Here is a 16,743-nt window from a genome sequence, read left to right as displayed (position 1 = left end):
CATATTCCTAATTACTGTTCTAAATTATCAGCCTTATTTTCCCTGTTATACAAATCAATATGCTACTGAAAACAAAGCATGAAATATAGCTGATCATAAAGTTAATCTTAAAGTTAGAAATGACTTAATTCTTGAGTCCTAAAGAGTAAGGAAAGAAGAAAATGAGGCACAATAATGAGCTCATATGCCAAGTTCTTTCTCAGACATTACAAAGCCCCTATAGAATAACCGGGCACCTAAACATAATAACATCACCACTAAAATCTTTATTAAAATTGAATGGCATTCTGTTCTTCTGAAAAATAGGATACCACCAAAGTTCAATTCTGTCTGCTGTACTGAACAGAGAAACCATTTACAAGATATAATGAAGCAAGAATCTCTTTAAAAATACATGAAGGGCAAATGTGTTTTCTTTATGAGCTCCACAAATTTGATGCACATTCTAATTTCTTTCTGTTGTAGCTTCCAGGGTTCCATTGATCTTGTGGCATGGGAGGACGGTTAACGGTATGAGTCTGTTACCAGGAGCTATATGATAGCGTTAATTAAGTCGTGCTTTGGGGAAATGAAAGCAAGAAAGATGTATATTTGCCTTTCTGCCAATAAATGCTTAAGTATAGCAATGTGCAGGAATTCCTGGTATTCATCAATTTGATTTCTCTTCTTCCGTCTTTTGTTGTGTCTTTTATTCTTTCTTATTTTTTCTCTCTCTTTCTTCCTTGTTGGTTTCTTTGCTTTAGTGATAACTTATACCTTTGTAACACAAGGGCAGTTAAAGGGGGTAGATATTAGACATGGATGTACTACAATCATACATTCACAGAGAATTTAAGAAAAACACATGTAATAAATTGAGTTTCAGGAACCCTTGGGCCCAGGAGTAACTTTCTCAAAGAATTTGTACTTGTTATATGTGAGTGGTGTTTTGCTTATGTTTTGGTGGAAGAAGAAAAGCTGTTCTTTATATATGAGCATGACTCCATGAAGGATCATTTAGAATCACTGTATTGAGGAAGGTGATCCCTCTTATCATGATCTTTTGTCTAAGAGTCTTTCTTTTATTCGTATTCTTATTTCAATGAGAGCTTTAATTTCACTTGCTAAGTTGCCTTTCTTTGGGAATACCTTCTTCATTTCTCTTTTTTAATGAGTAAGTTCAAGAGTTTTTAGAAAAAATAAACACATTTGTGCAGAGGGATAATACATAAAATTTAAGCTCCTTCTATATGCTTGTCTAGTCCTCATTTACCTCCCCAATCTTATATCCAGCCCTTCCTCTACATCAAATGTTCCTCTTGATGCTCTTGTTTTTTTTAAAAAAAGAAAATTTTTACTACATTCCATCCTCAACCTCCTTGAGGATCCCTACTCTTCCTTAGCCAGCTCAGCCTATCTCAAGTAAACTAATCTTTCCTTTTTTTGTTAATTTGTTAATGCCAATATCATAGAATTTGTCACGTTTTATTTTGTCAGCTGTTATATATAATCTCATCTTGGGCTGTGTGTTCCCTAAGGATAGGGGCTATGTCCTGTTTAATTTTTAAAATAGATATTCTTGTTATAATTGTTATAATTTTAACCAAGGAATGCTTGCAACAAATTATTTCCCTACATTTTTCTATATCTACTGTGCCTTGAACTTCTGTCAAAGCAAATAATAAAACAGACTTTCTGTCCTATAATTGGATCAAGAAACATTTGAGTGCCTATTATCAGTCAGGGTAGACATTGCTCTTGGTGATACTGAGACTGCAGTGAACAAGAATCTCCATTCTCCAAGAACCTCCAATTTAAGTCTTTCTCACTTGAAGATAGGTTAATTATTAAATGTGAAACTAAATAGTTTTCACAATATTAAGTATATATAATCATGAGAAACACTGGACTGGAAGAAACACAAGCTGGAATCAAGATTGCCAGGAGAAATATCAATAACCTCAGATATGCAGATGACACCACCCTTATGGCAGAAAATGAAGAGGAACTCAAAAGCCTCTTGATGAAAGTGAAAGAGGAGAGTGAACAAGTTGGCTTAAAGCTCAACATTCAGAAAACGAAGATCATGGCATCTGCTCCCATCACTTCATGGGAAATAGATGGGGAAACAGTGGAAACAGTGTCAGATTTTGTTTTTTGGGGCTCCAAAATCACTGCAGATGGTGATTGCAGCCATGAAATTAAAAGACGCTTACTCCTTGGAAGAAAAGTTATGACCAACCTAGATAGCATATTCAAAAGCAGAGACATTACTTTGCCGACTAAGGTCCGTCTAGTCAAGGCTATGGTTTTTCCAGTAGTCATATGGATGTGAGAGTTGGACTGTGAAGAAGGCTGAGCGCCGAAGAATTGATGCTTTTGAACTGTGGTGTTGGAGAAGACTCTTGAGAGTCCCTTGGACTGCAAGGAGATCCAACCAGTCCATTCTGAAGAAAATCAGCCCTGGGATTTCTTTGGAAGGAATAATGCTAAAGCTGAAACTCCAGTACTTTGCCCACCTCATGCGAAGAGTTGACTCATTAGAAAAGAGTCTGATGCTGGGAGGGATTGGGGGCAGGAGGAGAAGGGGACGACTCAGGATGAGATGGCTGGATGGCATCACAGACTTGATGGACGTGAGTCTGAGTGAACTCAGGGAGTTGGTGATGGACAGGGAGGCCTGGCGTGCTGCGATTCATGGGGTCTCAAAGAGTCGTGGACACGACTGAGTGGCTGAACTGAACTGAATGTTGAAATTTTGTATAAGTAGTGAGAGTGGATTTGAAGTTAAAAAAATCTCCCTTGGTATATCTGTCTCACTTAAATGAGGCACTTTTGCCATTAAAACCAAATATATTTTCCTATATTTAACCAATTTTCTAAAAATATAGTACAATTTTTATTTCTCATTTGTATTAAAGTAGTTGTGTGTGTGTGTGTGTGTGTTTTCTGGAACTTTTTATTCCCCTTGGTTTTCTTTTGTTTCCTGATAGTTTATAGAATAAGAAGTAATTATCCTCAACAAATCACTAAGTTGACCCATTGCTTTTTAATATATTTGTTAAAAAGGACAATATTAGGAAGACTTCTAGGCTTCAGTAAGTCCATAATCCAGAATTTTTTTTATTCCTGCCTAAAATATAACTCATACATTTTTTTTCTTATGTTGCCTATTTGTGTTGGAATAGGTGCTCCAAAAGAACTGTTATTGATAAAAAGATGATAATAATACTTATGATTTTTTTTATCAGGGTTTAAGAAATAACCACAAACCTTTTCCCCATCCACTCCTCCCTATTTTTAAATTTGCATCCCCTCAGAAACCTAGTGATCATCGTACTTCTTGTTGACTCATATGTTAGTTCATTTGATTTGTTAACGATGATTAAGCACTTTCTGTGTGTCAGGAACAATCTAAGAGCTGGGAATAAAATGGTAAAGGAAAAGCTCCTTACATCACTTGAGCTTACTTTTTAGTATCCTATCAATAATAACACAAAAGTATCTTGAGTTATGTACTTCTCGGCATCTCTATAGCTGCCGTGGGCTTAATGTTTGTGCCTCTCTCTCCCCAAATTCATATGGGAATTTTTTTAAAAAAATCTTTATCCTTCTTATGAAGAGACAGACAGACATGATCTCTTATTGACTCATGAAGAAAAAGCAAAAAAGAGATCCATCTACCAACCAGGAAAAGTCATTGTAGTAGTAAGTAGTAGTGTTAGTGGTTCAGTTGTGACTGACCCTTTGCGACCCCATAGGGTGCTCTGTCCATGGAATTCTCCAGGCAAGAATACTGGAGTGGGTTGCCATGCCCTTTACCAGGTGATCTTCCCAACCCAGGAATCAAACCCGGGTCTCCTGCATTGCAGGCATATTCTTTACCTTCTGAGTCACCAGGAAGCCCAGGAGAACGGCTCTTACCAAAACTCAACCTTGCTGGCACCCTGATGTTGGGCTTCTAGGTGTCAGAACAGTGGAAAATACATTTGTTAAGTCACCCAGTCTTATTTGTTATAGCAGCCCAAGCTGATAAAGACACTAGTACTGATGTAGGCTTCCTACATATTCCCTTCAACAGTCTCAATATTCCTAGCTCTTAGTTTGCTTAATTTCCACGGTGATCACTGTTGTCACCTCAAAGTATATCTCTTCTCTTGATTTGCCAAGCTGTTGGCCAAGTCACAACCTTGATTAAAATTCACGTATTCACAATTCTGCTGGTGCACCTATGCAGATGAGCATGGCCAGAGGCAAACACAAAATGCTGGCCCTTGCCACACTCAGTGTCTTTCCCTGCCACACAGAACTTTCATCATATCTTTTCCTGTTTCACTACTCACCGCTCCTCATTTGACACCACTCAGTTCAAATATCTACTTTCCTCTCAGCCCCTCTCTGACTGACACTTTAAAGTGATATACATACATATTCTATTTTATATTGATATATTTTATTTCATATAATCATTCTTTCTCATCTTGTTATTTTATTTCACAAAAGTGAAATACATGGGATTATAAAGGAAACAGAACATATCAAAATGCTTTTATTACAGTATTTAAAAGAAATGTTGATGGAGTTATATATGTGATTATTAGTACACTTAGAGGAATGGATCTAAAAATTATCATAATTTATTAATAGCAATGGGAGTTAATGACAGCTTGAAATATCCATAACAACTCCTATATAATACAGAAATACCTGTGATTTCTATTAGTGAAAAACTCAGAGGTAGTGCTAACATTATTATCAATTTATTCACAATTGAAGGAAGCACTTGATTCAAAATAAAAATAATTTTTCTCATTTAATTTCATGGTGTCCATGAATTTCACCTGAAGACTGTAGGATTCCATGGTGCCCTAGTTATAAACCCTGACTAGTCCAAATCCCTCATTTTGTGGATAGAAACACTTTATATCCTATGGATTTGTCTATGTATGTTAGGTGGGAAGGGAGCCTACTCACCCCCCACCCCCTGCCTTATGCCAGTGCTCAAAGGCCAAAACACAATCTGTGAAGAAAGTCACACAGTAGGTACATAAGGGGCTATACATTAAAATACTGTTGGACAACATCACATATACCAGTGCTAGCATTTGCAAATATTACCTATTAAATTAATCATCAAAGTACTCTTACCTGATCCCACCACTAATCTCCTTGGGCCTCTTATCCTAACTGAAAAAAAAAAATTATTATCTCTAATATACTAAATATCTTACTTCATGTTTTCATTAACTGTTTTTACTGTCTCTCTTCTAGACTATAGGCTTCATAAAAGCAAGGACTTCCAGTCTCTCTTACCAATGCATTTCTTGCACAATGTTGCCTAGCATTTAGTAGGTGCCAAAAGCTACTTGTTGAATACATTAATGATTGAACTGATCAGACTGTAAAATCCATTTTATAAAAAAAATTCCTTTTATTTGCATTAAAGCTTTCTTAGAAATTCAGAAATAATATATAATGAAATATCAATAAGTAAAATTCAAGGTTTTGTCATTGCTAGTTAATAAGGTGGTAATACAAAAATCATGAACTATCGTAAAACTACCAGTTCAAAAATAAGGTAGTAGAATTCTTAATGATAAAGGATGAAGAACAAACTAACAAATCATGATTATATTATATGATAAGAAGTTTCATAATTTATTGTTAAGACTCAATTCATTGTTGCTGTTGTTCAGTCGCCCAGTCATGTCCAACTCTTTGTGACCTCATGGCCTGCAGCACACCAGGCCTCCCTGTCCTTCAGCATCTCCTGGAGCTTGCTTCAAATCATGTCCATTGAGTCAGTGATGCCATCCTACTATCTCGTCCTCTATCATCCCCTTCTCCTTCTGCCTTCAATCTTTCGCAGCATTAGGGGCTTTTATAATGAGTCAGCTCTTCTCATCAGGTGGCCAAAGTATTGGGGTTTCAGCATCAGTCCTTCCAATGAATAGTCAGGATTGATGGGAAGCATATTCATTTATTACTAGCATTTAGAGGAATATATGAAGAATGTTGAACTTATCCTTGTCTGGAAAAGGAAACTTACCATTTTTCAGAGTAAGTTGGCCCGGGAAAAATATATCTATTTATGTACTAGTTGTTAGAATTCTCTAAGGGAATCTTCCAATCTTCATGCAGGTAGGTGGAAGATGTACTTATTTAAAATGAAAGAAGACATTAGAAAAGCAGGTAGGAGGAATGAGTGAAATGACGCAGCCAAGAGCAAAAGCAAAGCAGTAGGAAAGAGAGATATTCTACCTTGATGTGGGTGGTGAGGAGTAGGCAGTAAGATGTGTTGTGGGAATTAAAAATAAGAGGTACTTGGAAGAAAACTGAGTTCTAAAAGACCCAGAAATGTCAAATGTACATGAAAACAGCACTAGGCCTTGCTCCCAGCTCTATGTGAGGTGCTGCACACCTGTTCACCTCAGAGCAGGCATGAAGAATTTGTCTGCCACTGTAATTTAGAGCAGTGAGTTCATGGACCTCTCCTTCCATGATGGACACTTTGTGAAACGTAGAATTACTTGATGAAGACTAAAAAACCATTGTTGTTGTTCAATTGCTAAGTTGTGTCCAACTCTTTCTGACCCCATGGACTGCAGCATGCCAGGCTTTCCTGTCCTTCCCTATCTCCCAGAGTTTGCTGAGACTCATGTCCATCTTATTCAGTTGAAGATGCCATCCAACCATCTCATCCTCTGTTTCCCCCTTCTCCTCTTGTCCTCAGTCTTTCCTAGCATTAGGGTCTTTTCTGAAGAGTCAGCTCTTCGCATCAGCTGGCCACAATATCAGTGCTATAGAAAAGCTATCTTTTATTGTTTCTTATTAATGATTGCTCTTGATTCTAATGAGAATGATTAGAGTGGTTAAAAGAATAGACATTCACCTATATGGGAAAATAACTTGAAAAGAATGGATATATATATTGTAGAACGGAATCACTTTGCTGTGTACCTGAAACTAAAACAACATTGTAAATCAACTATTCTTCAATATAAAATTAAATTAAAATTTTTTTAAAAAAAGACTGAAATTAGATAATAGTGGCTCCAGTTCTAGGTGTCCTATTTATCAGCTATGTACCGTCCTGCAATTATCAATACTTAGCTTCCCTGAATCTCAGGTTTTACTGGGATGAAATGTTTGTTTGTGTTAGTTACTTAGTCATGTCCGACTCTGTAACCCCATGTACTATAGCCTGCCAGGCTCCTCTGTTCATGAAATTCTCCAGGCAAGAATATAGGAGAGGGTTGCCATTCCCTTCTCCAGGGGATATTCCTGACCCAGGGATAGATAGAACCCTGGTCTCCTGCATTCCATGCAGATTCTTTACCATCTGAGCTACTAAAGTAAATAGCAAGCAGGGAAAAGATGCTCAACATCACTCATTATTAGAGATATGCAAATCAAGACCACAATGAGGTACCACTTCACACCAGGCAGAATGTCTGCGATCCAAAAGTCTACAAGCAATAAATGCTGGAGAGGGTGTGGAGAAAAGGGAACCCTCCTACACTGTTGGTGGGAATGCAAACTAGTACAGCCACTATGGAGAACAGTGTGGAGATTCCTCTAAAAATTGCAAATAGAACTACCTTATGACCCAGCAATCCCACTGCTGGGCATATACACTGAGGAAACCAGAATTGAAAGAGACACATGTACCCCAATGTTCATCGCAGCACTGTTTATAATAGCCAGGACATGGAAACAACCTAGATGTCCATCAGCAGATGAATGGATAAGAAAGCTGTGGTCCATATTCACAATGGAGTATTACTCAGCCATTAAAAAGAATACATTTGAATCAGTTCTAATGAGATGGATGAAACTGGAGCCGATTATACAGAGTGAAGTAAACCAGAAAGAAAAACACCAATACAGTATACTAACAAACACATATATATGGAATTTAGAAAGATGGCAATGATGACCCTGTATGCAAAACAGCAAAAGAGACACAGATGTGTATAGCGGACTTTTGGACTCAGAGGGAGAGGGAGAGGGTGGGATGATTTGGGAGAGTAGCATTGAAACATGTATACTATCATGTAAGAAGCGAATCGCCAGTCTATGTCCAATGCAGGATACAGGATGCTTGGGCCTGGTACACAGGGATGACCCAGAGAGATGTTATGGGGAGGGAGGTGGGAGGGGGGTTCATGTTTGGGAATGCATGTACACCCGTGGTGGGTTCATGTCAATGTATGGCAAAACCAATACAGTATTGTAAAGTAAAATAAAGTAAAAATAAAAATTAAAAAAACAAACAAACAAACAAGCAAGCAGGGTTAGCATCAGGCTCAGCACACAGATAAGAATCCCCCAATAAACACTGGGAATTATTTTTTTATTGTTTTTGGCACTGTTATTATTATTGTGTGTCAGATCCAAATCTATTTGATTTGATTTGGTAGAGATTTTGCATTTTATTCTAAAATTATTTATAGAAACTCCATCATTTTTTGTTCTAATATCAGGAAACTAATATTTTATATAATGCTATTTTACTTCATAGCTTGCATTTACATCAGAATGGCTAAATATGTTTCTGTTTACCTGAAATTCAATAATACAAAGGTTGAAATTGTCTATAATTTGTTAAAAATGTAGAAACAGAATATTACAGTGAATATTACAGTGATTCTACCAATATGTAAAATGATGAAAGTGAAAGTCACTCAGTTGTGTCTGACTCTTTGCAACCCCATGGACTATACAGTCCATAGAATTCTCCAGGCCAGAATACTGGAGTGGGTAGCCTTTTCCATTTCCAGGGGATCTTCCCAACCCAGGGATTGAACCCAGGTCTCCTGCATTGCAGGTGGATTCTTTACCAACTGAGCCACAAGGGAAGCCCCTGTAAAATGGTAGTTAAACAATATTAAATTGGCTGAACTTTCCCTATACTTAATCAATTACTTGTAGTTTCTTCCTAATCTCCATTATATTTTAACATAAGTCTTAAATACACTGTTTCTTGAAGAAACAGACTTCATATCTAGGACTTGATTTTCCAAAAAGTTTGTATAATTTCAAACAAGTAATTTCTTATTTTAAGTATGCTAAAATAATGGTAAAGTGTAATATCAAAACAGCTGATCTCATTCAAATTAAAACTCCCTGTTGCTCAGAAGATGAAAGAAAAAAACTCTGACATGAATTAATCCCAGGTGTTCAATATCCATTCTATATTGTTATATATTTTTATGCAAGAGTAACTACTTTTTTTTTTTCCTGAAGATGCTCTATAAAAGGTTGGAAACTACAACTTAGTTGTTCCACCTGAACTGTTCTTGGCATTTACAGAAAAAAAGGACAATCAATGTTTTTCAGGAAGCCTATTTGTATGACTAATTTATTTATTTATAACTCACCTTGTTCCAAAAGAGCAAAGTCTATAATCAGGAGCAACCAAAATACTATCACTGAGATTTATACTGATACATGGATTTTTTTCTACAAAATTATGAAAGCAATAAATTAAAGATGGATTGAGAATCGATTGAAGGTTGAGGACGCTCCTGAAATGGCCTCTTGACTATAAGGTGACTGCCTCTGGATACCGTGTACATAGGGCCAGAAAATAAAGTAAATGAATACATGGATGTGGCGGGAAAATTCATGGCAGAAGACAGTACAATAAAAAATATAAAATGTTTATTTGTATACTCAGGGCATTAAACTTCACTGTTTAATCTAGTGAGGAGAAAGAAGTTGGCTTTCAAAGGACTTAATTTATTTAAATAAAATTTTTAAGTGAAGTTGGGTTTTGAAAGTCCACACTAGAAACACAGGTACAAATATTTTCATAATCTTGTATACAATGACCCCAAAGTAGAAACAGCCTAATGTCATCAAGAGCAGTATTTTTTAAGAAATGGGATTTTGAAATCTACCACAATTTACAAAACAGTAGTATAGATAGGTGAATTATAGTTTATTCTGCATGGTATTCAATTGTAAAAATATACTACAATTCACTTATCTACTTTTTTTTTAATTGTTGTAGATTTAAAAATACTACTCTTGATGACATTAGGCTATTTTAGTTTGGGGTCATTGTATATACGATTATGAAAATATTTTTATCTGTCTTTTAGGAATTTATGCATTTTCCTAATGTAGATTTTCAAAACCTCATTTTACTTTAAAAATTTATTTAAATAAATTAAGTCCTTTGAAAAGCAGCTTCTTTTCTCCCCTCAAACCAAACAAGGAAGTTTACAGTGGAATACCATACAGAACTGAGAATATAAAAAATTACTAATACTCAAAACAGTGTAAACCAATGTCATGAAAATAAAATTTAAGAAAATAGGATGCAAAAAGCACAATGTGTGATTTAAATAAAGCTCAAAAACCTGCACATGAAAACATGCATTTTGAAAATCTGTACTCTTATTAAAAGTTACACTATAGGTTGCCCTGAGAGTGAAAGTGTAGTAACTGACAAGGGGACAGGCAGGGCTTCCAGGATGTTGCTTATGTTTTATTTATGATATGGGTCACATGGATGAATCTACTTTGTAAACATGCACATAGTTACACTTTTAAATTGAGCATTTTTCTCCATTGCGTGTTAAAAAGTACTTCAACATAAAAAACAGAACATAGGATTATTAATGCCTCCCACTGAAACACCCACCAGTGTAATATGCATTATTGCCTGTGGAAAACCTGAAGGATTCTAGACTTTTATGTGTCTAGCCTGCTGAGAGTAGGATGGCCAGATCTTCTAAAGTAGGACAGGATGACTTCTTAAACAACATTGACATCTTCAGTTGACTCTTTTCCGAAGATGATGTTTTGATTGACAAAATCACTTCCTCCGTAGGTATTCAGATATCTAACAAGGTCAGAGCAAACTGTGAAATAAAAGTGATTTTAAATTCTTAGTCATTTTCTTTTCAATTGAATAAGTAAACATTTTAGCCCACGAGTTTTCATACGTACTGTATCTTTGACTCACTGAATGCCTTTCTTAGACAAATATTTTAGCAAGATAAAATTCATCAGATAATCTCTCTATGTTTATCTTAATTGGTTTGCCAAACTTGGGTGCTGTGAAATTGTAAGGCTTCTTAATCTCAGTTCCTCCTTTTACCATATATAAATTTATCAAATTAAAAATAGGAATGTAATCAAAATAGTTCTATAATGTAACTCTGCTAAAGTATAATTATGAAATTAAGTCCTAAAAACCATGTACACTCTCAGCATCTAATTTGTTCAGTTCTTCCCATGAGTTTATGGGGCTAAGTTTTAATGTTCATGAATTATATTTCAAATAAAGCTTTGATTTAGTAAAAACTTTCAAAACCAAAGTTCCTTAGCACTCTATTTGTTAAGTATTTTGATTAAGATTTCAAAGAAATTTTAAACACAATGTAGACGCCTAATATACCAAAAAATTAAAACATATTGTAGTATCTGTAGGTTGATTTCAAAAGCTCATATATGTTTAGAAGCAAACTGATGAAAAGATAAAAGAACTTAAGTCAGAAAGTATACACCATGAAGCTGAATTTTCCACTTGTGTTTCACTATGTACATATAAAAATAGTATATTTTGACACTACAATTTCTTTTTGGATTGGTATGTACAGCTAGTTTATACACAATTGATCACTTATGCAAAGAAATAGAGGAAAACAATAGAATGGGAAAGAGTAGAGATCTCTTCAAGAAAATTAGAGATACCAAGGGAACATTTCATGCAAAGATGAGTACAATAAAGGACAGAAATGGTATGAACCTAACAGAAGCAGAAGATATTAAGAAGAGGTGGCAAGAAGAAACACAAGAATTGTACAGAAAAGATCTTAATGATGCAGATAAACATGATGGTGTGCTCATTCACCTTGAGCCAGACATCCTAGAATGAAAAGCCAAGTGGGCCTTAAGAAGCATCACTATGAACACAGCTAGTGGAGGTCATGGAATTACCCCTGAGCTATTTCAAATCCTAAAAGATGATGCTGTGAAGTGCTGCAATCAATATGCCAGCAGAGCTGGAAAACTCAGCAGTGGCCACAGAACTGGAAAAGGTCAGTTTTCACTCCAGTCCCAAAGAAAGGCAATGCCAAAGAATGTTCAAACTATTGCACAATTGCACTCGTCTCATATACTTGCAAATAATGCTCAAAATTCTCCAAGTTAGACTTCAACAGTATGTGAACCATGAACTTCCAAAAAGCAAGAGAGTTCCAGAAGAACATCTACTTCTGTTTCATTGACTACACAAAAACTTCTGACTGTGTGGATGATAACAAACTGTGGAAAATTCCTAAAGAGATGGAAATACCAGACCATCTTACCTGCCTCTTGAGAAATCTGTATGCAGGTCAAGAAGAAACAGTTAGAACCAGACATGGAAAAAATAGACTGGTTCCAAACAGGAAAAGGAGTGCGTCAAGGCTGTTTATTGTCGCCCTGCTTATTTAACTTATATGCAGAGTACATCATGTTAAATGTCAGGCTGGATGAAGCACAAGCAGGAATCAAGATTGCCAGGAAAAATATCAGTAACCTCAGATATGCGGATGACACCACCCTTATTTCAGAAAGTGAAGAGGAACTAAAGAGCTTCTTAGAAAAATGAAAGTGGAGAGTGAAAAAGCTGGCTTAAAACTCAACATTCAAGAAACTAAGATCATGGCATCTGGTCCCATCACTTCATGGGAAATAGATGGGGAAATAGTGGAAACAGTGTCAGACTTTATGTTTGGGGGCTCCAAAATCACTGCAGATGGTGACTGCAGTCATGAAATTAAAAGACGCTTACTCCTTGGAAGAAAAGTTATGACCGACCTAGATAGCATATTAAAAAGCAGAGACATTACTTTGCCAACAAAGCTCTATCTAGTCTAAACTCTGGGATTTCCAGTGGTCATGTATGAATGTGAGTGAATTGGACCATAAAGAAAGCTGAGCACCAAAAAATTTATGTTTTTGAACTAGGGTGTTGGAGAAGACTCTTGAGAGTCCATTGGACTGCAAGAAGATCAAAGCCATCAATCCTAAGGGAAATCAGTCCTGAATTCATTGGAAAGACTGATGCTGAAGCTGAAGTTCCAATACTTTGGCCACATGATGCAATGAACTGACTCATTAAAAAAGACCCTCATGCTAGGGAAAATAGTATGCAGGAGGAGAAGGGGACGACAGAGGGTGAGATGGTTGGAAAACATCACTGACTCAATGGATATGAGTTTGAATAAGCTCCGGGAGTTGGTGATGGGCAGGAAAGCTGGCCTACTGCAGTCCATGGGGCCGGAAAGTGTCAAAGACAACTGAGCGACTGAACCAAACTGAACTCTACACAATTGTAAATTAAATGCTCATCACCATTAATTTTAAGTACATTTTTTATTTTAAAAATTTCCTTATTTAATAAAAACCTGATTTTACTTTACAATACGCTCCACCCAAAATTTTATCCACAATGTCACCTCAAAAACTTTTTCTGTTCTGAGCAATAATTGAGTTTATATTAGCATTCAAAGTAGTGTCATGTTTCACATTTGAGTTAATGAACACCAAACTTTACTTAGATTACAGGAGTTGGATGAAACAATATCACATTTATCTGAATTATTTTTTTGTTATTTTACTTGAACTTTATGATGACACATAAAATTCATATTATTTGAGTGTTTGTGAAACTCTTCTGTTACAAAACTAGCATAATAACAGCTATTGCTTGACTTTCCATATGTGCACAGGAAAACTTGGAATTGAAAGCAAGTAATTTGATCTCAATGCAAAATCAATCTTTACAAAATAAATTTTAAACATACTTGCTGAAGTTTTCTGGCTTCTTAAAATAACTCCCAACTTTTGAAGTAGAATGCTGAGGCTTTGCAGCATTTCTGGTCTTCATATGTTCAGCAATATCACTGTGGGTTCCATAATAAATGGTAAACATCAGCAAACATTTCATGAAAATTACATGTTTATTAGAAAATTTCTAGAGAAATTAAAGGCAGTAGACATTTCACTAGACATTGACTTTTGTTTACTTCACATTCATTGTTGCCAAAAGAGTTTACTGTAAAATAAATAGGTGTTCCCAAACCAAAAAATAAATGTTTATAAATTAAGAAAATATGAGAAAAACACTGAAGCAAAGGCATCAAGCTTTTTCTCTATAGACTGTAGGACAGGACTGTACAATGTCTAATCTCCAGATACATTTGATATATGGTTCAAAAGTATAATTTTCCCCCATTTCCCATTGGCTTAACTGACTGGTGACCAAGTGACGTAGTGAATCTCATAGGGTACAAGAGAAGCCATGGCTAAACTGGTTGGTGCATGGCAGGGGTAAAAGAGCCAAGAATTCCTAATCCTACCTAGATTAAAGGGATTAGTTTTATCTGGCTTCTTAATTTTGAAGGTACTTCTTTTATCTGTTCATACCCTGAACACTGTTCTTACATGTGAGATATTAACTGCTTCACTTCTTCCTAACTTAGAAATTTTTCTCTGATCATCTCTCAGATTTACCTAGTTGCAATAAAAACTCTGCTCACCATACATGTGTCTCATGCCGCTAAATCAGACTATGACCAAAGCTACAGACACATATTATTGATCTATACAACACATCTTTTCTTATTTCTTATCTTAATATAATACCTGACATTAAAAAATAAAAACTCTGGAACAGATGTTAAAGTGCATGAGATCCTTGGACACTAAACGTCAAGTTAAGATCACTTTAAAGTTTTTATTTTGCAATACATGTAATCATTTCTTAAAGCACAAAATTTTCTTGATAAGAAGTTTTACACATAAAATATATCCCAATGGTCCCTATCAATCCCATTTTTAGCTATTGCATCAAATTTTTTCTTTCACAGTTCTGCTCAATATCAGAGTAAAAGAAAATAAAAGATACTTGAAAAAACCAATAGCAGTCCATGAAGACACATAAGCAAATCGATATTCAATTCAGATAAAAATTCTAGATGGTTGGTAGGATAATTAGAAGTCTAATGAATATATAATATTTTTTTCTATTGGATCATAGATTCCATCTTGCTTTATTCTATTAAAATTTACAGAAATAAATATCCTTTACCACTTGGTAAATGGTTCACCAGACTGCTTTCATGGATAATTCAATCATTTTTGGTCTCTACTTCGATCTGGTAACTTTTCCACTGATTTAATACTTGGTGTTCAATTTTACAGATATATGTTCCTTTAGGAAATTATACAGTATAACACCCTGACTATATCTCTAGTACCTTTGCCTTGTGGGATCAGATCAGTATAACCAACCACCTGTTGACATCTTGCTTAATCTGACAGTGTGTATAGTAAAATAGATATGTGGCAAAAAACAATTGTTTTCTAATTGAATGGCTCAAATATCAGTTATGATTTTTTTCCTGTGTACTGAACAATCTTGTTAGTAATAAAAGCCATTCTTTTACAGTGATAATGAATTATTATGTTTTGAGATTAATAAAAATTGATTTTACAGTATTATAAAATATTACAAATAAACAAAGTCATATCTTATATTGTCTTCTGTAAAAAGAACAAATTTGATTCCCAAACTAGACAATTCTTCAAAATATATTAAGACAATATTCATATTTTCAGACTCATTGCTTATTACCCTCACTCCCTCAGCCTGGTTCCCTTCATGTATGTTCCCTACTGAAATTTAATTTAAGCAATTAAACCAATAAATTATCTTTTGCCTCCTTTAATTTTTCAAAATGATTTTCATTTCATGGCTTTCATTATTACATGTCCAAGTTAAGCTGTGAATAATTGAGCATTTTGTATTGTAAAAATGGCAATAATTCTGGCTGATCATCATCTAATCATTTGGTTTTTCTCAATGAAGTCTAGCTATTAAGATGGGGAAAATAATTCACAAAATCAGTTAATTACTATTTTTTTCAGCAATCTAAACAATGACTAGAGACAGTTTTTTTTTTTTAATTGCTACTTTAAATATCATATTTTAAATAAAATTTTAGGACCTTCAGTTCAGTTCAATTCAGTTACTCAGTCGTGTCCGACTCTTTGCAACCCCATGAATCGCAGCACACCAGGCCTCCCTGTCCATCACCATCTCCCAGAGTTCACTCAGACTCACGTCCATCGAGTCAGTGATGCCATCCAGCCATCTCATCCTCTGTCGTCCCCTTCTCCTCCTGCCCCCAATCCCTCCCAGCATCAGAGTCTTTTCCAATGAGTCAACTCTTTGCATGAGGTGGCCAAAGTACATCAGCATCATTCCCTCCCAAGAAATCTCAGGGCTGATCTCCTTCAGAATGGACTGGTGGGATCTCCTTCAGAATGGACTGGTGGGATCTCCTTGCAGTCCAAGGGACTCTCAAGAGTCTTCTCCAACACCACAGTTCAAAAGCTGGCCTTATTCAACATCTAAACTGCTAAATTAGGTTTCCATAGGACTTGCAATAGAGACATGAAGTACAAATTTACTGGGAAACTTCAGGGGAATAAATGTTCATAACAGTCTTGGGTCAAAGTTCTGATTATGCCACTGATTTATTCTATCACTTGAGGCATATCACGTCAAGACTGAGTCTCAACCGTATAGTGAGCGTTTGACGCTCATCCAAGGTACAAGGACATGGAACAACAGACTGGTCCAAATAGGAAAAGGAGTGCATCAAGGCTGTATATTGTCACCCTGCTTATTTAGCTTATATGCAGAATACATCATAAGAAACGCTGGACTGGAAGAAACACAAGATGGAATCAAGA

This window comes from Oryx dammah, unplaced genomic scaffold, assembly GCF_014754425.2.
Source record: "Oryx dammah isolate SB20612 unplaced genomic scaffold, SCBI_Odam_1.1 HiC_scaffold_29, whole genome shotgun sequence".
Taxonomy (NCBI): domain Eukaryota; kingdom Metazoa; phylum Chordata; class Mammalia; order Artiodactyla; family Bovidae; genus Oryx; species Oryx dammah.
The sequence above is the reverse complement of the archived record's forward strand: the minus strand, read 5'-3'. Positions refer to the sequence as shown.